This window comes from Manis javanica, chromosome 2 (assembly GCF_040802235.1).
Source record: "Manis javanica isolate MJ-LG chromosome 2, MJ_LKY, whole genome shotgun sequence".
In the NCBI taxonomy this organism is placed as follows: domain Eukaryota; kingdom Metazoa; phylum Chordata; class Mammalia; order Pholidota; family Manidae; genus Manis; species Manis javanica.
This window is the reverse complement of record NC_133157.1, coordinates 163,688,904-163,715,588: the sequence shown is the minus strand read 5'-3', so window position 1 is coordinate 163,715,588 and position 26,685 is coordinate 163,688,904. Positions and strand designations below refer to the sequence as shown.

Sequence of the window (26,685 nt, the reverse complement as noted above, 5' to 3'; positions counted from 1 at the left end):
ACAGTGAAAAATGAAAATACCATGAGAGAGGAATTGTAGAGCAGCCAGTTGTTAATGTGCTGGTTCCACAGTTTCAGTACATACTGATACTGAGAAAGGGGAAGAGAGGAACTGAGAAATTTGCTATGAGCTAATGAGAGGCACAAGACCTGAGTGGTGCAGAAGGAGCTGAGGGGGTCGAGGTAGCACTTGAGTGACAGAAGGACCACCACCCACAACGGGAGAAGAGCTATGGAAGGAGGAGAGAGAATATGAAACAAAGCAAAACTATGTCTTTGCATATTAACTTTAAAGGTGGTGGTGAAAGTAATAGGTTTTAAGTATAATCTAAATATGAGGTTGACATTTGAAAGGTCTTTTTAGAATGTGAAGATTTTTAATTAATTTCTGCTGTTTATGAGTTCGTTGTAATAAAACAATATTTATATTCTACTCAGAATATCAACCAAATGCAGATATGGTTTTGTCTTCTGTTTCTTTTACTTTACTCATAGTGACAAAACACCATCGGTTTTGTGTGACTCATATGCAAAACTAAATGCTTTCATCTGTGTGGTCTGCTGATGGGAAATAAAATCAGATATTTCACTTCTAACTTCATCAAGCAAGAGAAAAATCTGTTGTGATTCCAAGAAGAGACGAACTCAATTGGTAAGTTTTACAATTTTCAAAAAGAATTATCGATAGCATATTGTGAAAAATGTCTAATGCCAGGGCAGATTCTTTGTTTCTTTAAAAAAAAACCATCATTGGCTTATGAAGGAGCACATTTGTATTTGAGAAAATGCAATTGTTATTAATAGTTAAATTTCCTCCTGTGTACATGGAAAATAAAGCTCAAATGTCACTGAAAACATCACCTCTTATATTTTGAGCCCTGCATCAGTAAGTCGTCAATTTTTTGAAGACCGAAAAAGAGTTTGGCTTTTGCTTTCATGTGCTTTTTTGAACTTATTTGATCACGTTGATTTTATTTTTGTTCATTTGTTCTGTTTATGTGAATTCCTAAACTTAAATTCTGTAATCTATAAGTATATGCCAACTGACAAAGACTTTTTTCTTTCCTATTTTGTTTTCATTTCTGTTCTCTGAATTGTTTTCTAGAATATTTTGTACTAGAATATTTGGTGATGAAGGGCTTGAATACATATGTCTAGTTATTACAATTTTTTGAGCACTTGATTTAGGCACTGGTCAATGGGATTGAGAAGTCAGACACAAGAATTTTATAATAAAACTAATTTAGAAGAAAGGGGTTGTTTCCATATACTCCTGCCAGTTAATGACAGGGTCAAATCTAAAGGCTTTCCAACATTGTCCTGCAAGATGAAAACATCAGGGCTACCCTCATGTTTTTTAATGTATTTAGACATTGTAGATAAAGCCTCTGTATATGTCCTCACAAAAAGATGTACTTTGGATGAGAAGTATGGAAACCCAGCAATACTGAGTGTAAGTCTAAAGGTACTTACAGGTAATTCTGTAGTGCTATATAAAGTTTTGGGATAGGTAATTGAAATCATTAACATAAAAGCTCTTTATGTATACCTTGGGCGCTAAGTTTTTTGTAAGCTGATTTTAAAGATAGAGGTGAGACCTAAAAAAGGAGAAATAAAATATATTGTTTAGTATGCATCTTTGACACTCGGGCTTATTGATACGTTCTGCATTTTATAAGATGAATGCTATGACAAATGACAGAGAAGAGATTGCACGTCACTATCTCTGTTCTATCTGTGTACTGCCAGTGGGCAAAGATTTCTCATTTCATACATCATTTACAACTTCCTACAGTAATTTTACACAGTTCATATCCTCAGTACAAGGCATAGCAATTATCTATACACATATAAGCATGCAGGCATACTGAATATGAAAACCATGCTGTTCTAGAAAGAGCTCCAAAGTTCACACATTTCAACCAATAAAAGTTGGTAAAAGCCAGTAAGTTGTCCAATTAAACTTTCCTATTTTAACTTATGCCCCAATGTTACCTCTGAAACAGGTTGTTTCAGGAGGTGCTCTTGAAGAGTACTGTTTGTAAGAGTAAAATGTTATTTTTAGTGTTTCCAATTGCTGTTGTATCCCAGAAATTACATTAAGAAAAAAATCATATTCCTTTTTCTATCCACTTTTACTCTTTTGCCTCTAAAGAAAATAAGGAAAATACAATATTGCACTCTGGAATGGATAAACAACAAAACTAAAATATACAGACTTTCAATTTTAAATGTGACTAAATATTAAAGTGTGACAATGTTGAGTTTTTTTGGACTTCCAAAGTTATTTTAATTTCTTATTGTTGTCCTACTTTTCCATATAATATAGGATGCTTAACATTTAGAGAGATCATAAATTGCTAAGTTGATACATAAATCATAGTCTCCAGAAATATATTCTGAACTCAGATGTGTTATCAATAATCTACAACTGAGTTTTTCTTGTTGTATTTCTAATTTTTTTGAAACTTCACTATTTTTCATATTCTGGCTTTCATTATATGCAGCTAGAACAATAAGTGGTAACTATCTAACTTCTTTCAAAAATACAGAAAGTAATTATTCAGATTCAGGAAACAGTAAATCTCACTATTTATTAATGAATTAATACCCTATCTTTTTTGAAAATTATTTTATTTGGTTTACTGACACTATACACTTCTCCACAGCCATGATTTCTTAAAATTCTTTTCTTTGGGGAAATTATTACTTAAAATTTTCATTTATTAACCTGTACTTTGTATCTGTGACACATCAGGATGCGTCCATTTACATGTAGAAACTAAGCTTTTTCACATCTAGGCCCTTGTATTTTAAGATAAGACAGGGACACAAAGCTAATATGTTTTACCCTTGTTGAGTATTTCATTTTGATAAATGCATAAAAAGTAAAAAGTCTTTGTTCATTAGTTAGAAAGAAATTTCCAGGACTGTTCTGTTCCTGACCACTTTCTTGTCTTTGTGTTGGTCTCTCTCTGTGCTTCAATATCTTTATATGTAAAATGAAGCAAATGAGATGATTTAAACATTTACAAAAATATGGATGAGATCTTTTTGTTAGTCATGACACCAGAAATGTTACTTGTCTGGAAACTAAATAATTTGGCAAATTTCTTTTATGGGTGCAAAATGCAGGTCCTACTTTTTAAATTCAAGATTGTTTTAATGGCTACTGTATTTAACTTTATTTGCCTATAATCCTAGTAATCTTACAGTCAGTGACAAATAATAACTATAGAACTAGCTCCATTGTATCTTAATTTTATGGATAGTCACATTTTATAAAACAAATCAGCATTTTCATTGAACACTCAAATCTATATATCTGTTTTTTTACAGCTTGTTGGTTTTTGAAGACTTTTACTAGGTATTACAAAATGCCTGAGTAATATAGGGATAAAGGAAATGTGTAATTTAGAGATTTTTAGATGGAGAATATAGTCAAAATCCATTATTTTAATGAAATTAAACATGGAATTGATTGTTAAAAGCTACACTGATGATTTATTTATAGCACTGCCCCTGACGTAACAGAAAGAGCTGTCCTAGCATCATGAGACCCTGTGCAGAAGAGTCACATTAGAAAATTTATAGAAGCTAAGTCATTTCTTCCATTTGAATCTTGAAATTCAAACCAAAGCCATTTTTGACTACAGCTCCATTCTCTATGCATACAAATAAAAGAATAAGTGTCATTGTCAGGCAATAAAATTGTTAAAAATATTATAATACTAAGGTATCACTTGTTCCTTATTGAAGTTGTATTAAAGAAATATCATTATTCCTTCATTCAACAAATATTTATTGAGGTCCTCCTATCTCATAAAAAGCAATAAATCTTTGCCTAGCTCAACTTTTCTTAGTTTGACAATAATTAAATTCAGTGTCAGATTCTTGGAGTAATAAGGGTGACTACATATATTAGTTTTCTACCAGTGTATAAGAAATTACCCTAAAAGTTGTGGCTTAAAACAACAATTTGTTATCTAACAATTTCTGTGGATCAGGAGTCTGAGTGCAGATTATCTTGAGTCCTCCAAAAGGCTGCAGTGAAGGCATGGCTCAGGGTTGAGTTCTTATCCTAATACTCAACTGGAGAGGATCCATTTACAGATTCACTGAGGTTACTGCCATAATTCGTTTCCTTGTGGTTGTAGGACTGAGGGCCTCATTTTCTTGCTTTTGTCAGCTGATGGTCCAACCAGGCTGTTGGCTGGAAGCTCTCTGCAGTTCCTAGTGGCTTCTCCTAGTTCTTTATGACACGGGCCTTCCAACATGACTGCTTGCTTCATTGAAGAGACTTCTACAAAATTGGAGCTATGATTTTATGTAATGCAATCACATAATCACGTAATGTAATTACATAATTGCAGAAATCATATATATGTAATTATGTATATCCTGTTATCTTTGCCATATTCTATTGGTTAAAAGCAAGTCATGGTTTCACCCACACTTAGGGAAGGGGTACCACACAAGGTCATTGACCCCATGGTAGGGGACACTTTGACTCTGCCATACTACATAAAGCAAACAAATTAGGTATGAATAATTCATTTTTAAATAAATACATAGACAAATAAAAAGATGCACTAGAGAATAATTGAAATATTTTTATCTGGAAATTATAAGATTTGGCTTTTCTATTAGCAAGTTGTATAACATTCAGTAACCTGAATCATTTCTCTGGATTCAGGAAGCATAGGGTCCACACCTGAAAATAGAGGGTATTGGACTAGAATAATTGCTAAAATTTTCTTCAGCTTTGCACTTCTACAAGACATAGAATATTTGGAATACATTGAATTATTTAATGAACTAAATGTCTCACTTTTTACTCCAAATATTTATTGAGATGTTTAAGTGTTTTGAATGGCTTATACCCAAAAGGCTAAATCTATTAGGATTTCAGTTTAGTTTAGATGCATTTTTGAATGTCTACTCTAAACAAGTCCTGGAAAATGGTAGAGTTAATGGCTAAGAAGGTGAGTTCTAGAGTCATGCTTGGGTTCAAATCCAATTTCTTCTTTTCTTCAGCTGAATGACTTTGGGCAAAATAATATTCTCATTCATTGATAACATAAAATGAAAAGTAGTTAAAATAAGATTGTTGTCTCACAAATGTTATTTCATAAATATTAGCTGTTTTATTATCATTACAATGTATGTGTCATTATGTTAGGCAAAATACACACAAGGTAAATTATCAAGTTTCTCTGCCTTCAAGGAATTCACAGAAATTGTGATTTATTAAAATATTTTCTCTTACAGGTAGAATATGTCATTATAAAAATGTTTTATTTCCTTTGATATTTATAAGTAACCAGGATGTAGTTGAAATACTGGTTTCATTTGTTAAATATGGTTATATTAACTATTGAATAATTTCTGTTGAATTTTATTCAACATTGTCAAAGAGTTAACTAGGACAAGTTTTTTTTTAATATCTGCCTTATGAAATGTTCATTTTGATTCTGTATATTCTGTTCTGTTTGTGAGCATATTTCCAGGTACAAAACCTCATGGTCATTCATAAATGGGCCATACATAAATTATGCATTAATAAAAAATGAAAACAAAAGCACTGAACATTCCTTTTGCTAGGTAGAGAAAACAGTTCACTGTCTGACATTGAAGACAAGACAGTCAGTATAATTTCACAGAATTACAAGCAGCCAGATTCACACTCCACCTCATCACTCAAACTATTTTTTGTTCTTTTCATGGGAAAAACACATGGAATGAAAAGTAACCATGGAGAGACAACCATTTGCTCTGGAGGAGAATCCTTCCCTATATGTCTTTTCTGAAATTGTTTTTACTGCATGGCCTTAGGTTTTTAGTCTTTGAACTTCTCCTGAGATAGTGGGACAAACTCAAAAGACCCAGAACTGCAAAAATCAGATACTGAAAAAATCCAGTGAAAGTGGACATCTTTGACAGCTGACAAACACGTGATAAGAATGTAATGAATCATGGCAAGCACTATGTGTTTCATGAATATGTGGATGCCTTTTGAGGGAACTTGACCAATGAGATGGAGGGAAGGTAGATCTATTGGTAAAACTTTTTTTCTTTTAACTTAAAGGAGAGAAAAGGAGATATTAAAAGGAGTTGAGAAGACAAATACCACTAACAAATATTTGCATTCTCAGTTAATAAAAATCACAAGAAATCCTTTTGAGTATGCATCATAATCTGAAATTGTTTTTTTTTTTCTTTTCTTATTTCCTTCTTTGCTTTATCTCCCCATTTAGAATGTTGGATCCAAGATGGCAATGATAGTGCATGTTTTGTTCACCACTTTAACCCATTTCCTAAAACTGTAAGGCCATTGTAGGTGCCCAATAAAAAATTGCTTAGTGAATGAATGAGTAGTCAAGAGATTTAGGTTCTAACTTTCCTTGCAGCTAAGTAGCTGGGAAGCTTTAGGATAATCACTTAATCTCTTGGAGGCTCAATCTCTTCACCTTTAAAATGATAGAGGAGACTGGATGGCTAATGTTTCTTGCAGCACTAATATTCATTGCTGCTGTGCATGATTTAAATATTCATACAATAACTAAAGTTTTTATAGGAAACCTCATGTATGTAATAGATTGTATTAAATTAATCATTTTTTTTTCTTCTCTGGAACATTTGCCCACGATGAAATTACTTAAGATGTTAATTATCAGAGCTGTCATTAATGTCTGCTTTTTATTCTTTTTATGATTAAACCATTTTTCTTTTTGTCTGATGAGTACATTTTGGATTGTGTAAGTAAAATTAGTGATTCTTGTAGCTTACACTTAGGGTTCTTTCTAAAAATTTTTTTATGTTACTATTTTTAAATGGTGAATTTCTAGAAAATTCTAAATACAGACAGATTATTTGGTTGAGGAAAGAGTGAATTGAGAGAGACTTAGTTGTTTACAAATTTAGTAGTGGTATCTACTTAGATGAGTGGTATCATCTTAGATGAGTTGATATTAGAAGAATCTTCATTTATCTCTTTTTATATTCTACATGGTGAATGTAAATTCAGTATTATACTATCTGCTTTTGATTTGTTAACTGATCATAACTTCACTGCTAGTCAGGCAAGTGAATTCATAATTCCACAATTGGAATTCACAGTTATGGAAAGATAGTGGTGAAGAACATTTAGTTTCATTTTGCCCCTTGTGAGGATGTTCTTATGTTTAATTGCCCATGTGTTTCTTTCTTAACAATGCCTAAGTGTGGTATGTATATTTTAATAAGACCAATATATAGAATTCCAAATACATTTCATTTCAGATATAAACAACTAAGTATAATAATACAAAGATAATTTATTTCAACATTTATTATATTTAAAATATTTTTAGAGTATTTGATTTTGTTACTGTAACTGAAAATAGGAATTTGAAAAATGAATACTAGGGGATAAAGAATGCTACAATATTCATATTTTAAGAACACTATTATATTTAAAAACTAAGTCTTTTAGTTGAATTTACTTGCTCATTGAGTCTCAACTGCTATTAAACATGGTTTGCAGATTTCTGACTTCTGGGCAAATGTATAGAGAATGTGGGCTTATAAAACTTGGAAAACATTCATGTTAATCATTTTTATTGACATGCTGTCCCTCTAGACCATTGGAAAGTAAAAGTAGTCAAAACTAAATTTCCGAAGAGGAAAAATGAAACTAGTAAACTCTGCTGACGTTTAACTTCTTAAGAATTTCAGCATACAATTTGCCCATACAGGTTCCATTAAAGTTAATAGGAGCTGTGTGACTAATTCCCTCTGTAGGGCTCTAAATATGTACCCTGCAGTATTACACAGTCTGAACTTAATTGTTATTTTCTCTTAATCTTAATTATGTTACATTAAAGATAGATACTTTCATTATCGTACACATATATAGTAAATTTTATATAAAGATTTGAAAATAATCTATTTGGTGGAGAAGCTGAATTTATATGGGTCAGAACAGAATTTTAATTAGTGTTGCAAATATGAGTACTGCTTTCATTATCATGATAAAACAAGCATGAGTATCTGTAATTTACCCTCTAGCTATACAAATGAGAACTTAAACCTCAATGAATTCATTAAATGAAACAGTTTCAGAGCACTTACTTAAAATCAGGTCTACTTTTTAATCAGTCATGTTTTAAGTGAATGCTTATTAATAGATCATTAATAAAACATGCTTATGGAATGAGATTTCAAGAAAGGTGAGATGACTAAAAGTTCTAATGAATAATTTTTAATTTTGTTTTAAACAGTTTAGTTTTGGTAAGTTACATATTTATTTCAAGTGAAAAAGTGAATTAACCATTATTTCAGTGGTATATGAAGATAGAACACTATAGATAATATTGCCTAGAAACTAATTTATATTGCCCAAGTTCCCTCTGCTTTTGACTTTCAAACTAAAATATGACTCTCATTTTTTTCCCTTTAAGTAGTATCTGCCTGATTTCTATTGTGACCTGGGGGAATGAAGTTATAAGGTTTTATTTTTAAGGAATGCAAAACAAAAGGAAAACTATATAAATGAATAAATATTCCACCATCCATTTTTCACTGAAACTAGCAGCTGTGCTGCAAAAAAGGGGCACGCACAGAATATTTCCTAAGCACAGAGAACACTGGGAAAAGGCAAGCAATATTGCAGAACAATAAATAAAACACAACACTCTCCAAGGGTCCAGAATTTGGTTTGAGTAACCTTCTGGAAGGCAGAATTCCACTCAACACCAACATAAACTGCAATCAGGACTGATTTTTTTTATGTTACACATGTATCTTCTTCTCTGGATTTTTATTACAGAATTCTCTGTGCTTAACTATAATAGAACCCCATGAGTTTGGGATGGGGGTGGGTAGGGAGAATAGTTACTATTACAAAATAGATTCTATTTCTAATTTATTGAACCTAATTTTCAGACATTTAGCTATTGAACTCCATCAGATTTCTAGAGTACTTCCAGCTCAAGATCCCATTACTTAGAATTTGCTTTGAAGCTTACAACCTTTTCAGTTTTGTGCTGCAACTTGTTCCCCTGATCTGTAAGCTTAACGCTGAAAGCTCTGAGCTCGGAAGGATGAGATGCTCTCTGGATTCCCTGGATCCTGGCTTCCCATGCTGATCTGTGGTATTGGCCTCAAAGTGACAGAGGCAGAAGACCTTTTAGCTTCCATTATTTATAAGTTACTCTTGAATGAGAATGAAAACCTGAAATGTGGCTTTTTGGAGATATGTCTGGAAGTCTGGGCTTACAATAGCTAACCAAGTCACATAACTTTCATAGGTTTAGCACAGTTCCAATCTGAATTGCTCTGATTCTTGAGCTAACTTTATAAGGCCACACTCTTTCTCCCCTCTTAAGTACAAAATGCGGCATATCTTGGATTAAAAATAATTTTCCCCTACAAATATTATTTTTGAATTTTACAAAGAATGAAAATCATGTCAAAGATTTTTGCAATGCCTTTTGAGTTAAGTAAAAACACCCTAAGCTGCTAGGATTATTTGCCACCACTTAAAAAACTGTTACTGTTACTGGTGTACTTATACTTTGTGACTCTTTAAGAACAACAGGATGAGTTGAGGAGACTGGCTCAGACTCCGAATTAAGTCAAGTGTACCAAGAATAGGCTGTGATCTGAAATGGTGTACCTGCACAGTGTGTGTTGGCATTTAGCAAAAGGACTTTCTCATTAGGACAGTGTCTCTCCTGCGTATTTTGGGTCTGTTATTCTTCTTTTCATCACTCGAATTCTGTGACTCCACTTCTGTTTCTTATTCCGATACACATCCACATGAGCCTGCCCTGGTTCATAATGATTTGGTCCTTCTTTTGTATCGGGCTGGAAAAGTGCTTTTCTCTTTCTCCCATAGCACCCAAATTGTATTGAAATTATTTATTTAGGAGCCCAGTTTCTTTCTTTAAAATGTAAATACCCACCCTAAGGGTAAGGACCATGTTTCAGTGATGTTTACAGCCTGTCTTAACACTGGTGCTCAAACTTTATTGAGTAGCATACAGTAAGTAGCATGGAATATAGGCTCCCAAAATGTTCTCAATCTTTTAATCTATATTTGCTACACATAGAATTTTTAAATAGACCTCATTTGCATGAAAAAGTTTTATCAAGGATATTTTAGCCTAGCTGTTTTGACCAAATTTGCTATTCCATAACTCTGCAGTAAACTTACAGGTGAGGTTCTTTTATGCCCCTATTACATGAAAATGTACCCTGCTAAACCATTCTGTAGAACATGTCCTACAAGATGCTTGCTGCTGGTGACCATCTTTGAATTCTCACTACCCTTGATGCATGTTCCAAGTATATCGTGGAAGTGGAAACCAGAGGTCCTGGCACAAAGAGCTGCCTTTACAGCCTTCCCTGTGGCAGGGACTGCTAGATCTGCATTACCATTTGTTATGTGATGATTCAGTTCACCCCAATTTGCCCTTTGGGAACTGCTGTGAAAACTTCTTTTATACAGCAAATCATGACAGCATTTGGCCTTCATTTGAGGGTGAATGCATGGTTTATATATTAAAGTCATTTCTTTTTTTCCCTTTAGAAATACCATGTGGCATCAATTTGTTTGTAAGCGCAAATCAAATGGCAGTTTGGGTTCCTTCTGATGATCCAGAATATGCTGTATTAAATTTTTAAAGGTTATCAGAGCAAAGAAAACTTAGCATTCAAAAAATTAAGAAACTACGTGAATCCCAAGAATATATCCATATACCCACAGAGGTCTTCAGATACTTGGATGAAATCTGCTCAGGAACATTAAAAAATGCCAGGTATTAAATACAGACAGATAATACAAGTCATTTTCCATGTGTGTGTGTGTGTATGTCTGCAGAGCTGAAATCTCTGTGTTCCACCCAGCCAGCAGAATTTTATTCTATTGATCTTCAGCCACAGGTGAGAACAGGGCATAGAACAAGAAGCAGTGTCAATTTTATAGCTTCCACTTTGGAAGTGTATCATATATGGACAAATATGGTCATTCCTGACTAACTTACTCAGTGATCTGCCTTCAGCGCCCCAAGGAATATCCTAGGCTCTGCACTTCGGGTTTCCAAATTCACCCCACCAGCAGTACTTGTGGCTCTTGTGGCTGGTCTGTGGCCCGAAGCCTAACTTGTCCAGCAGTTCTGTTTCCCAAAACAGACTCAGGAAGTTTGTGCCCATGTTTGGTTTGTTCTAAAGGGGCCGCCATATATTTAATGAGGTTGTGAACATATACTAAGATTTGTATATGGCTTATCAAATAAAAATACATCTTCAACCCTCTTTTCCCTTCAGTACGTGGTTTGGAGTGGGCTGTTTTACAAGCACATGTGTTTATCATATGACTATTTGGGGACAAACTTCACTTGCTACATTTAGGATACAGTTTCTGAGTAGTGGAAGACTCTGCTCCAGTCCTCCCTATTAATGAGAAGATGTTAAACTGGGTAGTCCTTTCCCCTTATCCTTGGCAGGTTTCTCTGGAAGCTAAGGTGTCCTACTTAATTCAAATAAGCCCTTCTCGTATGATAGGGGAAGAAACAAACCTGTGGCTTCAGGTCCCTTTTCACTCAGAAGGACGTGTGACTAACGTGTTCCTCCTGTGTGCCAAGTGGAATGGGGAGCCTCTTACCAAACACACGCATTCACGAGAGCGCTGTGTCCTGTGGCTTTGTGGTCCAGACAGGATCCGGGAGACCTTGATTTCCCTCTGTTTCTCAACCTCTCTGTGACGTCAGGCGAATCATTTACCTCCCAGGTCATTGGCTTCTCTTATTTTTCTACAAAATATCTTTTCCTAGCACAACAGAAAAGGGTCTTGTGACTAATACTGATAATAAGTATGAAGTGCATTTTTCTTCTCTAAGTCCCTATCATAACATACAGAGCAGCAGAGGTGGTCTTTTACCAAATGAACCTTGGTAAGTGGTTAAATGACTCAACCAATATCTTCCAGTTTACTATTTAATGTAACAAACCACATTCTATGAATAAGCCAAATGGATAAAATGTCTTTCACTTGATAATTCAGATCCAATCCAATAAAGCAGAATATGCCATAGAATTTATTTCCTAATCGCAGGAGATAAAATTGATTTTCCCATTTCTTTTTCACTTTTTTTTCCTCTCTAGTGTTTGCTTCAGTCACCAATTGTGAGAGAAGACTAGAAATAGAATTTGTCATGAAATTTAAAACTTCACACACCACGTGCTGCTTCTTTTGAAGAAAAAATGGAGAGCTGGTCGTCTCTCTGAAATTCTGATGTGGACTCTGCCTTACAACTTTACAAGAAAAGAGGCAACGTGTGAAATGGAGATTGCATAATCTTGTCTTGAAACGAGATTCATCTGGAAGCTTCTAGCCTTCTCAGTAAAATTCAAATGATATTTAAAAAGTTAACATGGCCCCCTGGCTTCCCCTTGGTCTGGGTCAAGGCTCCGGCAGCCCCTGCTCCCAGGGGGCGGGGCTGAGGACATCCCGCGGCTGCTGGTGTGCTGGGCGGGTGACAGGCACGAGCAAATAAATACTCCGAACGTAATGAGAGCCAGAGACCATTCTTGCAACTTTTCTGTAAAGTTTTAAAGTAGTTCAAAACAAAAAGAACATAAAAATGTTTATGTGGGTAAGAAGAGCAATTTCACCAGAAAGATAGCTTACTTTACATTTCTTCCACGTATGTATGTGCTATATATTATTTTTTTGTTGTTCATGTGTGCATACATTTATTGGTATAGTCTTTTTGTTTCAGTTTCTCTAAGATTCTGATACATTCCAAAGCAAAAGAGAAAAACCTTACAAAGTGCTTCAGGAAGACAATAAAAAGGAGGACTTCTGAACGTGTGTTAAGATTTATTTCGCGTCTTAATAGTTGTAATGTATTGGTCTAAAGGACCGTCATGATGAATTTGAGTATATCAGATTAGGATACAGTAAAGAGAGAAATGAATTTAACTTTGTTCTGATTTTTGAAATATCACTCAATTAAAACTTTCTTTAATAAAGATGAGTGCATTAGTTACGGCTGCCTGAGGGAATGTCTGATTTGGTTCCTGGCTATTAATGAATGTTTTATATGGCTATTTACTCCTCAATAAAATAAAAAGAGATGTGTTCCCACAGCAACCCCAGAAGTAGACGTTAACTTTTTTCTTTTCTTCCTGATGTAGAACTTAATGTAAGCCCTATATTTCTCTTTCAAATGATCAGCCACAGAATTTGGGAACTTCCTAGGGAATGTAGTTTGACTTGAATTCCCCCCAAATTAATTTCATCTACTCAGAAACTATACAGTTAAAGAGCTGAATCTAAGCTAATTTTCCTTTTCCAAAATTAGGTTTTAAATAAATGAAATAGTACTTAACATGCTGCTGATGTGGTTTTGTAGCACAACGATGCTCTTCACTTGACCACAAACACATATGGATAGTGTGTGGTACTGACACCTTCTTTAAGCAGCTGTAAAATAAGCTGGCTGAAAAAAAGCACTGTTGCCATTGGCTTGCAGGCTCTGATCTGAAAAGTAGTGTTTTAGAAGAGGAATGGTCTATGTGTTTTCTAAATAGAATGATCCATGAAAACAGCACAACTTTTCTTTCTTGCTCTGTGCAGGATCAGAGCTGGAACGCTGCCTGACAATGGCACTTATTAGTCAGCAGAGATGCTACTGCACAGCCCAACAGATAAAGCCCTTATATGTAATGCAATTGAAAGAGGTTTTACAATGTTTAAAGGATAATTAATGAAATGGTGAAAGCAGTGTTAGCATAAGGTATCCACTCCAAAATATTCACCTTTGCATGACATTGTGTGCAGAAGCAGCTAAGGCAAAAACACCTTTGGAAAACTCACTTTTCCCTTCAAACTTCATCTTCACTTAAAGTGTAGTTACTACAAAATAAAGGATCGTCATCTTCTCTTCAGACCTGTGCTGCTGGTGAGTACCCAGCCCGATAACTCTTCAAGGCCTAAAGGAGTTACTGGATTCATTGGGAGGGGAAGGTGACAAGAGTGCATAAAGCTGATTGGAAAACAAACTTTTATCAATTTTACCCAGAACTACCAAGTTTTTAATCTGAGGACCAAGTGGATTGTTTTTCAGACTAATTTATTTTTGCTTTTATAATTCAGTAAGATATAGGGATGTTGTTAGAAGAGAATATCTTTATTTCCCTTCTTGCATACTTACTTTGTCCTTCTAAAAATGTTGAACCACTGCATTGTATACATGAAACCAATATAAGATTGTATATCAATGATATTTCAAAAAACAAAACCAAAAACACTTAAGCTTAAAAAAAAAACTTCTGCTAACAAATCTTTGGATTTAGAATTATCAGAATATTTCTTCTCCAAGGTATTCTCTCTATAGTAGCTCTATGTGAACATAAGGTATATGTGTATATAATTCATACATCTATATGAAAATATATATATAGCAATTCTTTGTAATATGTATAATTACATAATGATGATTTTATTATGAAATACTCTAATAACAAGGAGGGATCCAGTGATCTTTCTCCCAAAAGTTCAACTGTATACTTCTTTTGTCAGTAGACTCATTATTGGTCCTTTATGCAAGACTCTGATTTTGCAGACATTTAACATGTGACTCAAGAGCTCTTTTGCAGACCTAGGAGATTCCACTCAGGTTCATCATAAACCTAATCTTCAGGAGCCCTCAAGGAATTTATGTTTTGCTATCATTTGGAGCCACTTAACTCCCAAGTGAAATCCAGCAATGGACTGATTCTTGTAGAAAATTCCCCCCTTGCTGGATTACATACTTAGGAATTTCTGGAGAAAATTTCATAGGATTTCTGTCAGGTTAGGTTTCCTTAGACAAAACCTGGTCCTTCAACTGAGAGCTTGACAGGGAGTCTAGGGCTTCTGGTCTGGAGAACGGGAAAAGGTGAGGAGGAGGGTAGCTGTGATTTTCTTCACGGATAAGGCTTTCCGCTTCTTTAACACCTAGTGTTGGAGAGCCATGCAAATATTCAAAGAGGCTGTTAACAATAGCAGAGGCCCTGGATTTAAGGCATCCCACACATCTGACTCTGAGGAGACGGTGAGAAGGAGGGGCACCATCAGTCCACACCAAATATGTAAGCTAGGTTGATGTATAAGGATAAAGTCCCCAGTCTCACTAACCCAGATGGTGTGCTGTGAAAAGACATAAAGGTAATAGGAGGCAAGCACTTCCTTTGAGGAATCCATATGCAAACAATATCTCAAGGCATTAAAAACTAAGTAAGGAGGTGACAGTTACCAGGCAACATTGGAGAAACTGTTTTAAAGAAAGGTGGTGGATGTTGGAGTTGGTCAAGTAGGTATTAGAAAAGCTGCATAGCTGCTATTGGAGATTTATAATGCCCATTAGCATATTAATGAGAACATTCCTTACGTTTGTCCTGCATTTCCAGAACTTATTTTATCACATAACATTTTTTGATATAAAGAAGAACACGTAAGTGAACCATAATATATGAGGGAGCCCTAATATAAAAGAATACCAAATGCCATAAACTAAGAACTGAGTTCATAAAAACTGAAGGGGTGCAGAGTGAGGGAATGATAAGAATGGCCTAAATTCCAGTGTGTTGATTATATCCTGTGCACAGTAGATACTTTACATGTCATAACAAGAAACATACACTGAGCATTTACTGCATGCCAGGCACACTTACAAGCACTTTATATTCATTATTTGAGTCAATTCAACACTTTATCCCTAGGATATCCATGCCATTATTATCCCCATATTACGGATGAGAAAGTGAGGCTTAAAGAAGTGAAATGACCTGCCTTTAGTAAGATGGTAGGCAGTTTGATTCCAATTCATCAGGAGAGACAGCTATATTTACAACTAACCATGGCACAAGGTGTTAAGTCCAATACTAATATTATGAGTGACAAAAAGAAGTTCTTCATTTAACTGATGGGAGTGCTGTCCCAGAAAAATTATCAGTGGATGGCCACATAACTCATAGCTGTAATCACACATGACCTGCTGAAAGACGGAGAAGCAATAACAAAAATGCCATCATTTTTCTGACAACAAGTTCACGGCACAATTTGAGAAGGTTGCTATTATTCATTTAGGAAGGTTGCTATTATTATTCAACTTGTAAAACAAACAAAACTAAACTAAACAGAGTTTGTTCTTATTTTCTGCAAGAAATGGTCTATATTCAAAATAAGTATTGCCTGAATGTGTCAAAATGATTGCATGCTTTTTTCAAACATTGGCTCCTAATACAAAGATTGTTAAGGATCCAGTCCATTGGATGAGATGTTGTTTTTAGAAATGATCTGCCTTCTCTGTTCATTCATATCCATTTCAAGAAATAGGAAATTATTCCGGAATCTTTTTTCTCATTATGGTCTTGATGTGAAATTCATTTCGTGGTTGCTGAGCATCTTGAAAATACAGTGGATGGTTGCAACTACATATTCTACTCTGATGATTTTACTACAACTGCTCAAATAGCAAATGATGAAATGTTTTGGATTGCATGTTATTTATTTTACTTGTCTTAATGTTGAATTTACTTGGTGTTTTCAGTGGGAATTATTTTTAGAGTATAAAAATAGTATTCTAAATTCTATCAAGTGTGGATAATTTAGAAATATAAATTTAGAAAAATGCATATAGCTTGAATACTTAATAATAAATATGCATAAAATATGATTTCAATAATATTTTTCTGCTTTAGTTAATAATTTAGTATATTCTGCCCCCACTAATTACTCTAACATACCTTAAGGTAGGTAGAAATAAGTTAACTATGTTTAAGCTATAATTAAGTTTTGGCCAGGGCCTAGTGGAAAATAACATTTCAATAGGAAACAGAATTGTGACTTGCAGATTTCCATTTTAAGGCCTTACAGCCTAGGAGGCAATGATAGTTAATTATTAGAATGACATTCACAAATCAAATCCATTCTAAAGAAAAAAATAATTTTTTTCTGACTTGGGTAGCCTTTCTTCCAAAGTTTGAAATGGTTTCTTTAAAAGTTACTTTACCTGCAAAAACATTTGTATCAGATGGTCACAATTTTATTCACATTTTCTATAGCTCCCCATATCCAAATTGTGACTCCTTAAAGCAGAGTTTAAGACAGAGGCAGTTCTAATGCTTTAGGACACTATTTCCATTTTTATTCATATATATATAGGTCTCCAGAATAATTTCTTTCAGGCCTCTCTAACCTTACTATGGGTCTAAGAGATCAGGGACAAGATAAATGATTCTTTGGGTAAATCTAGTCCTGAAAATGTAGATCCTGACATATTTGGTGCAAGTTTTCAAACAATGAAAATAATGAGATACATAGTCTTGGAAAAATACATGCATGTGTTAACTCATGGCCAGTCAAACTGGTCTTCATAAAGCAAACATAACTAATGATTAGCAGTTGTCTGATAATGTATTTGCTTACGTTCCTGCAGAAAAGAAGAAGCTGGCTGGCTGACAGTCTTGCCTAGGAAGATGCTGGTGTATGCAAATGCTCTTGGGACAGCCTCTAGAGGCAGGCTGCAGGGCTCCCAGCTTCTCCGTGCATTCAGTACCAACAGTGACGTGTGTCTTTCAGGTTTACAGATGACCTCCAGCTGAGAGAAGCAGAGATGCAGAGAGAGACAGAGATAGAGACATGGAGTGGAAATGCATTTGGCAGTTCTGTTGGAAGACCAAACTAGAATGAAATAATAGTACAACTGTTTTTCTGGGTTAAATGTAAAGGTCTGAATGTAAGGTTTAAGACGGAGTACTACGACTTGAAAAGTTGTAGGTAATTTGCATGTTAAGAGCATCACGTGAAAAGGAATTAGGGGAGAAATTAGGCAGTGAGCCCAATAAACCAACAACAAATGAGGGGGTCTAACTGTTCATTTTTTATTGTTGTTGTTAATGTAGTATTAATAGGAGAGGTGTGCCTGAAGAAAAGATGATGATGCTGGGGAAACACATTTAGGGTATCACATTCAGTTCTTTTCAGCACGTGTTTATGATGGCCAGCTTGGGTGAGGATCCGTGAATTAATATTCTATTGGTTTAAAAAAGTGAGACTGTTTTGTCTAAAAAAGTGAAGACTGAGAATGTAATAACTCTTAAATTACATGAAGAATTCTTTTTAGAGAAGAGATTAGGCTTATATCTTACAGTGCAGTAAGGAAGCATTAGAAACAAGAATCTGGAGTTACATGGAGGGGCATTTTGACTCTACCCAGGGCAGATTTTTTCCTAAGCATTATTGCTCTTCACCAATGGAATAGTTGGCCTACAAGAGGATACGAGTTTTGCATCACTAGGGATATTTGATACAACATTTATAATTTTTTTTCATTAAAAAAAAATAGAACTGTTCCCTAAGAAGACATAGTTTGAAAACAGAGAGCCACATATAATATGACTGGAACAGGATCGAAGAGCCATGTGTTATGGTATTGCTCCACTTTTTGTTATCTCGATGTAACAACATCATTAAGCAGAACAGGAAAGATGCAGTGGTCTAGTCTCAGGGAGGTTCTAGCATGATAGAGAGCCTGAAGGGGAAGTGCCTGCTTTGCTGACATGATACAAGGTTCAGTAAACATGGAGCTGCTCGTTTAGGAGGCTGCACCAATGATCATGTACTGGGTAAGGTTACATGTTTCACTTTTTAGCTAGAAATTTATTTTCTAAGCATGTGACATGGAAGCTCTCTCAAGTATTAGTGGCCATGTTTGCTTTTCCTTTTTGTTCTATTTCATTAGATTTGTGGGTCTTATTTCTAGAAGTAAAGCAGTTTTCTGAGGTCCTCTAGAATGCCTTATATTCACAGCACTCCAAGGCTACCATTGTCGTTGAATTGTCATACTGTTTGATTATTTCATCTCCCTTCACTTCATATTAGCCTGATGACTATGTTCTGGTTATTTAAAGCACTATGTAAATCTAAATAGTAAATTCAATGTCTGCTCTTACTGGATAACATGTACATAAGGTTGAATTACCCCACGAAGTTCATTAAAAAATTGTGTCATGCCAAACAATGAACTACTCAGGCCCTGCAAATACAATTCAGTTACTCATTTCAGTGTTGATTTTTCTCATGCTTTTCTTCTTGATATTTAAATGACTCTCACATCTCCCCTTTTACTGAGGCAAGATTTATGTAACGGCAGAGGTACTTTGCTTCCCAGATTCATAATGCTGCATGCTGGTTCCAATCCTTTTGGAAATAAATTGGGTTATCATATATAAATAATACCACACTTACTTTTAATTGAAATCACTGCCTTTATAGAAATGACATATTAAAACAATTTTTACTGAAAAATATTTTAAATGCCTTTAAACAATTAAGAAAAGATTACCAATACTCTGTATCAATAATGCAATTTGCCACAAATGACTTTCCTACAGAGGTAGAATTGTTAATGGGAGGACAATAAATACAAATAATTTCAAGGTCCAAACTTAAAAAATGGAAATTATGTATTAGTTTTTATAAAGAATAAATTATATTCATATACACTTATGCTCATGACAATTATTATTTTGGAATAAAAAGTCTTTACAACTAAGATCAAATTAATTTATTTGCAACTACATTTTCCAGCTAAACATTACATTACACTCCTCTAAAATCTATTTTTGCCTTCATTAAAGCACAGGCAAATCTGTTTTTTTCCCAGGGCATTAACAATTTTCTTCCACCTCTTTTTAGCCTATTCCTATCTTGCTTGAGTTATGTGCCTTAATGTTTTCTGCTCAGCATTATAAAAACTTCCAAAAATGACATTTAAAAAAATTACATTGGCTCATTTAACTTCACCTCCACCAATTGTAAGAAATTAGACAAAGAGCTATCATCACTACTCTGTAAAAAGGTGAAAGATTTAACTTACTGGATTTGGTTTCCTAAATACTAATAATACTTTAAAAAACATAATTAGAACATTTATTCCATCTTCTTTGCAATATATTTTTCACCCTTTTTAAACTAGGTTTAATAAAGTCTCATTTTTAATGTTTCAGTTGAAGGAGATTTCATAAGTCCTTAAAGGACATCATGATTTGAATCACTCTTGCTCAGAAAATTATTTCTGATGTTTAACTTATATTCTCTTTTATTCAAGTGTAGCTCTTCAGCCTATCTTAAACAATTAATTTTTCTTATAACTTCCCCCTTAAATAATTGCTGGTAATATCAATATTTTATCTTTCTTAAGAATACAGTACTATTTAAATTTGCAGAAAATCTGAAAGTGACTGAAATTTCTTTTAATTTTTCATTCTTGATGAAATGATGTAGACATTCTCACTTGACTATTACATCTTAATCTCATAGAAAAGTTAAGAGAATCCCATAGGATTTTTAGAATTTGTAAACACCCCTATTTATTTGATATTTCCACTTGATGAATATACCACATCTCAAAATATATGCTCAAAATGGAGCTGTTGATTTTCTTCTCTAAACTTGATCCTCAAATGGAAACCTGGAAATGTCCTTTTAATCTTTCCTTTGCCTCAGACACCTCACACATTTAATCTAACATAAATCCTGCTTAACTCCAAAATGTAATCTGAATCCATCAATGTCTTTTTCTCTCTACTGACATCACAAACGTGCAGACCACCTTTATTTCTTGTTAGGGTTTTCATAACAGTCTCTTATCTGGTCTCTTTGCTTCCATTCCAACACCTTTCCTAATTTATTTTTCCCAAAGCAGCCAGAGTGATCTTTGTAACTCATGAGTCAGATCATATCACTATCCATGTTAAATTTTTCTGGGACTTTCCTACTGCACCCAGAATAAAATCTGAATTGCTTGGTTTACCAGCTTGTGTCTGTATGTCCAGCCTCATCTAACATCACCTATTCTGCCCAGAACCCCACCATCCTGCCAGTGGTGCTCAGTGCAATGCTCCTGCATACTGTCTTCCTCTCTTCTGTGGCCAAACCAAATGCTTTCTACATCAGGGTCTTATCACTTTCTGTTCCCTACGCCTAGAATTCTTTTCCCCACATTCTTCACATGGCTGACCTCTTTTCCTTCTTTGGATCTCAACTTACTGGCACTTAAGAGTTCTTCCCTATGCACCATAACAAAAGTTGACCTCTCTCTCTTATTATTATATCACCCTTACTTCATTTTAACACCTTTCACAATCTATAATTGTCTTGTCTAATATAATTATTTCTTTTTAATTTTTCCTGTTCCCAACAGAATATAAATTCTAGGAATATAGTCAGCCATTTCACCAACATACTGTGAATCCTTCTAGTGGGAAATGGTATTTAGAAACCAAGATATGGGTGCTAAGTGTACACATTATTTTTGATCTCTCTTAATGGATACAACTACATACCACCATTTACACCTCTTTATAAATAAATATTCATGTATTTATATATCTCTTTATTGTTATAAAAACCATGGACTGTATTCCTCAAAAATGACAGGGTCATTTATGACAAATAAAGACTGAGGAAATATTCCAGATTAAAGGAGATTAAATAGACATCATATCTAAAGGTAATGTGTCATCCTGGAATGGATCTTGTCAACTGATTTGTTGGCAAAACTGACATACTTCAAATATGATTAGATTATGATATTGTATAGTGTTAAATGTCTTGATTTTGTACTGTATGAGAATGTCCTCATTCTCAGGAAATTTTTACTGCAGCATTAGGGATAAAATGTTACTCTCTTTGCAACTGACTCTCAAGTGGTTCACACAGAAACACTTATATTCTCACTCATGTATTGAAAAAAAGAGAGAAAGAATAATTTACTCACAAATTAGATAAGTTGTAAACAACTGCATTTGAAATAAAGAGTATATGAAAATACTTTGTTTTATAACCTTTTCAATAAGATTATGAAAAAATAAAAATTTACAAAAAATTTTCAAAATATGCAATTTGGTTGCATATTTAATTTTTTTCTATTGACACTTTGAATGAATGAGGACTGAAATAACATCTTTTTCCTTTATCAAGTAAAAAGCAAATTAAATGGCTTAAAGTGAATAGCAGCATGTGTAACATGCAAACAGAATTTTTCACTAAGGAGAAATGAAAACAAGATTTATTAGTATGATTTTTCTTTTCATTAAATGGCTTTTATAATGGTTTTACTCATTTCTAATCCATCAGGTGCAAAACCACATAGGAGAATATTGTTGCTTAGTTTTCTTTCTCCTTTACAAAGATAAAATCTTCTAACAGTTTAAACTTGCCTAAAGCAATTTCAAGATGACCCAACTCTCCCCAAGTGAATTCTCAAATTCTTAAACTATTATCTTTCTGCTCAAACCCTTTTTCTAACTTTTCCCCAATTACACCAGCCATATAATTGTTAAGCTAAGATTCCTATAGACTATCTCTATCAAAGGATCAGGATAGGGAGTGATAAACCTCTTAACAAAAACTTAATTCTGATTATCTTACCAGATTAAGGTATTTTAGCAACCTGTGAAGCATTTTATCTGCTGATTCTATCATTCTGAGCACTTTGTTGAACCCTTGAATTGACCTTATACCTGTGTGTTTCCCCTCTTGTCAGTTTTGTTGGTCCAGGTCACATAAAATGAGATTGGCAAACAAAAAGCAATGTGACGACACGTGTCTAAATGTGTTCAGCCTTAAGCACCACAATTTATAAATTTATGAACCAGAATCTTTATTGCTGTTCTTTGTCTCCTGGGAATTACAGGTCTAGCCCTGCTCAATGGGTGGCAATGATGAGGAATAAGAACTTAGTTTAACCAATACTTAGGATTTGAGATGAAAGGAGGGTCAAAGCTAAATACTGTCACTGTTGCTCTAGCTGGGAAAACCTAGGCGGTAAAGCATGCCCTGTAGGCTAACTTTCAAGAGAGTGTTCCTGGCTGCACCACTCCAAGATGGGTGACAATTTCTAAAAGACCATCCGACTTCTCTAAACAAGCCCAAGTATTCCGGCTGTGAGTCCTGGAAATACTTGCTGATAAGATCAGAGAAGTATAGTTAATGATGTTGAGCAACTGCTTGTGATAATAAGGAACCATATTTGCTATTTGTAACACTTTCTTCATCTTGCTTTCTTCCTACTGGCCGCCCCATCACAGCCTCAGTCATGAGTCCTTCTCAGCTCCCTGTCTGCTTGGGAGTGGTGCGATTTAGCCTTTCATCTGTTTTCTTCATCTCCTCTCTTTCACCAAGTGACCACATTCATTCCAATGGCCTCAAATATCATCCATTCTCTAGACTTTTCAGCCATAAAAAGAAAATAAATCCTACTACTTGCAACAACATGGATGGAGCTTGAGGGTATTATGCTCAGTGAAATAAGCCAGGTGGAGAAAAACAAATACTAAATGATTTCCCTCATTGTGGAGTATTACAAAGCAAAACTGAAGAAACAAAACAGCAGCAGACTCACACACTGCTAGAAGGGACTAGAGGTTACTAAGGGACGCAGTTGGGGAGGGTAGCTCACACCTCTGCAGCTCAGGCCTCTGCAGGTTCCTAGGGAGAGTGTTTCATACTTCCCAAGTGGATATATGTAACAGGCGTCCCAAACTCAGCATGTTCAAAATAAACTCCGCCTATTAACTTCTCAAATCTGTGATTCCTTCCAAAGATTCTCAGCTTTAGGAACAAGCAATTCCATTCTTTCTGTTATTCAGGACAAAATAATTCCAGACTACTTTCTTTCCTTCACACTCCACATGATATGCTATCAGCAAATCTGGTGGCACTGCTTTCAACATATCCAAAAACCAGAGCCCTTTTCGTCACGTTTGTCATGATCACTTTAGTCTGAAGAACATGGCGGTTTGTCTGGCTATTGCATTGCCATTCACTGCTCTCTTTTATTCTGCCTTTGCTCCTAAAGTCCACACCAGCACTGCAGCCAGAGGGGTCCTTTAAAAAAAAAGTGAGATTATGTTACTTCTCTGATCAGTATCCCTCACAGTTAATCCAGAGTTCTTCTCACGGCTTAGAAATACCTGCCTGGTGTATCTCCCGTTTTTCTGATCTATTTACAACTTGTCATTTGCTCCACCCTAGTCTTACTGAATTTTTTGCTGTTTATTAAATAAGCCATGTTGATTTCACTGCCTGAGATGCCATTTCCTCAGATATACTCAGTTTTCACATGTTTCTGCACAGTTGGCATTTTATCAGAGAATTTTCCCAATCACTCATTTAAAGGTGCACCACCTCTATCATTCATGTGACCACAAGTTCTATTTCCCTATTTTATTTTTCTTTCTAGTGTATGTCATCATTTGTCATATTATTTGTTTTTTGTCTTTCATTCCCACCAAAGTATCCATGAAAACAGACCTTCATGTCTTGCTTTTCTCTATACCAACAATAGTGTGAGGAATAAGCAGATGCATAATAAGTATTTGTTAAATGAGTTAACTGTGTTTTTTCTATGTGGAGGAAACCACAAAGCTTTTCATATTCTAGGTAATGTTGAAGAATGGGTAATTGAGATAAGATATGAAATTATTGAAGAAAGAATGTAAATTACTTGCTATTTGTGTGGCCTCCTTTAAGCCCATCTGTAAACTGGGAACAGTGACATATACCTAGTCTATTGCAAAGGCTTGATATGAGCATTACATGTAATAATATCTAGGAAACATTTGGTTTCTACCCAATATTACAACATCCAGTCTTTAAATAACCATGTTGTGCATGAGAAGTCCTTTGTGCTTCACCAAATCACATGTTTTATTTTGCCTACACTTCCTGATCAGTAAAAGATTCATTAATATAACCTTGGAAGATTTCTTATTAGAAAACATCACTTTGTCTTTCAACATTTTCTTCTTTAATTTTATTAAAGTATCATTGATATACAATCTTATGATGGTTTCACATTAACAACATTGTGGTTTCAACATTCACCCATATTATCAAGTCCTTACCCCCTCTATTGCGGTCACTGTCTATCATTGTAGTAAGATGCTATAGAGTCATTACCTGTGTTCTCCATGCTGTACTGCCTACCCCATGACCTATCTATATTGTGTGTGTGAATTATAATTTCCCTAATTTCCTTCTCCCTCTGCTTCCTTTAGTAACCGCTAGTCCCTTCTAGCAGTGTGTGAGTCTGCTGCTGTTTTGTTTCTTCAGTCTTACTTTGTAATACTCCACAAATGAGGGAAATCATTTAGTATTTGTCTTTCTCCACCTGGCTTATTTCACTGAGCATAATACCCTCTAGCTCCATTCATGTTGTTGCAAATAGTAGGATTTATTTTCTTTTTATGGCTGAATAATATTCCACTGTGTATATGTACCACCTTTTCTTTATCCATTCATCTACTGATGGACACTTATGTTGCTTCCATATCTTGGCTATTGTAGATAGTGCTGTGATAAACATAGGGATGCCTATGTCTTTTTTGAATCAGGGATCTTGTTTTCTTCAGCTAAATTCCTAGGAGTAGAATTACTGGGCCAATGGTATTTCTATTTTTAGTTTTTTTTTAGGAAACTCCATATTGCTTTCTACAATGGTTGAACTAATTTACATTCCCATCAACAGTGTAGGAAGGTTTCCCTTTCTCTTCATCCTTACCAGCCTTTGTTCTTTCTTGTCTTTTGGATGTTGGTAATTCTAACCTGATGAGGTGCTATCTTACTGTGGTTTTAATTTGCATTTCCCTGACGATTAGTCATATCATTTTAAGAGAAATTCAAATATTAATTTCATATGCTTGTTGGTCATCTATATTTCTTCATTGGACAAATATCTGTTCAGATCCTCTGCCCATTTTTTAATTGGGTTATTTGTTTTTTTGGTTGTTGAGGCATGTGAGTTCTTTATATATTTTGGATGTTAACTCTTTATCAGATAAATTATTTACAAATATATTCTCCCTTACTGCAAGGATGTCCTTTTGGTTTGCTAAAGGTGTCCTTTGCTGTACAGAAGCTTTTAAATTTGATGTAGTCCCATTTGTTCAGTTTTGCTTTTTTTTCCCTTGCCCGAGGAGATATGTTCAGGAAAAAGTTGCTCATGTTTATATTCAAGAGATTTTTGCCTATATTTTCTTCTATGAGTTTTATGGTTTCATGATTTTCATTTAGGTCTTTGATCTATTTTTAGTTTACTTTTGTATATGGAGTTCAACAATAATCCAGTTTCATTCTCTTACATGTAGCTGTCCAGTTTTTATAATAGCAGTGTTGAATAACATTATTACTAATAACCTTGGTGAACATTTTGAAGGCATGCCAAATTTCAGAGATGCTGAAATCCTAGGAAGAATAGCTAATTCAGTGAATTATGAAATTAATGTTGATGAGCTCAACCATGAGCCAACATCATATGCTGTGCAAAAGGCAAGAGATCTGAACTTTGACATCATGCTAGTTATTTCATACATGCTATTTCACAGCAAAACTAAACAACTAGGAATTACCATACTCTTATACAAACATTGAAACTGAGTGTAAGAGAAGTTAAATGACTTTATTAAGGTCACAGAGGTAAGACAATATTGACTGGATGCAAATGGATAACTCTTTAACTTTGAAGTTCATGCTCTTTCCACTATGTTGTTAAGATTCTATTGTGGAGTGTAAAAAAATAATAGATTCAAAATGAGCATTAAGTAGCAAAACAGATAAAAATTGACATTACCTTAAACCATTTGATATGGC

The 26,685-nt window shown here is 34.6% G+C and overlaps 1 long non-coding RNA gene across 5 annotated transcripts in view; it reads left to right on the top strand.

Moving 5' to 3' along the window:
• LOC108388481 (uncharacterized) overlaps nt 1–13,033 on the top strand; it is a 44,228-nt gene extending 31,195 nt beyond the window's left edge. For all 5 annotated transcript variants that reach the window (XR_005055887.2, XR_005055891.2, XR_012128268.1 and 2 more), the window contains 3 exons: nt 495–651; nt 10,573–10,801; nt 12,147–13,033. This is a non-coding gene — a long non-coding RNA (uncharacterized lncRNA). The remainder of the gene's footprint in view (nt 1–494; nt 652–10,572; nt 10,802–12,146) is intronic.
• Nucleotides 13,034–26,685: the final 13,652 nt, after the last annotated feature.